The sequence below is a fragment of the Mus caroli genome, chromosome 14 (genome assembly GCF_900094665.2).
Source record: "Mus caroli chromosome 14, CAROLI_EIJ_v1.1, whole genome shotgun sequence".
Lineage (NCBI taxonomy): Eukaryota > Metazoa > Chordata > Mammalia > Rodentia > Muridae > Mus > Mus caroli.
The window spans coordinates 44,093,551-44,094,581 of record NC_034583.1 but is presented as its reverse complement, the minus strand read 5'-3'; positions in this window follow the sequence as shown (position 1 = coordinate 44,094,581).

Below are 1,031 nucleotides of genomic sequence, written 5' to 3'. Positions count from 1 at the left end.
CAATTCCCAGCAACCATGTGGTGGCTCATGACCATCTGTAATAGGATCGGATGCCCTCTTCTGGTGTGTGTGAAGACAGAAACAGTGCACTTATAAAATAATCTTTATTTTAAAAAAAAGGTTATCAGGATTATCAGCCTTAAAAAGGGGAAATGACCTTTGAACTCAGTGACCATTTTCCAAATATTCCAGGGAATAGCCACATTTTTCTCCAGCACAGGATTACAGTATTTCGTAGACCTCACAGCTTTAGAAGTACATTACTGGGAAATACCTGTTTTAAAAGCTAAAGTTTGGGGCTGGTGAGTGGGTAAGAGCACTGACTGTTCTGAAGGTCCTGAGTTCAAATCCCAGCAATCACATGGTAGCTCACAACCACCTGTAATGAGATCTGAAGATAGCTATAGTTTACATATAATCTTTTAAAAAGCTAAAGCTTATATTTTAGTACAGTTTATTTTTCAGGAATATAAGAGCAGTATCTCCTACCTAGCCATTCCCAAATCTTTACTTTTCAGTTTCTGCTGGTCCCTGATTCCAAGATAGCCTTGAGTTTTCTGGGGTTTTTATGGGTAACCAAGAAGGTTCCACAGGTAAAAGTATTTGTCCTGTGAGCCCCTGGTCTGAGTTTGATTCCTGGGATACTTATACAAAGGTGCAAGGAGAGCTCTCACCTCATGTGCACTTTGGCATATGCACTCATCCACATATCTCACACAAAAGTATGCGTATTTAAAGTAACAGAATAGCACCTTAAAATTTACACAAGCCATAAGTGAGACACACACACACACACATTGTGTATATATGAAATGCATAGGAGACGGACAGCCAGGGCTACACAGAAACCCTGTTTCTTGGGTGTTGGGAAGGTTTAAATGTTCCCATCAAAGCTTAGGAATCTGCCGGCATCATAGTGCAGGCGCCATAGCCCAGCGTTATCCCATGGCCATGGACCTCAACAAGGGCCACAAGGTAACAACAGCAAGCCGCGCCTCACCAAGCACACCAAGTTCTTGTGCTTGATGATC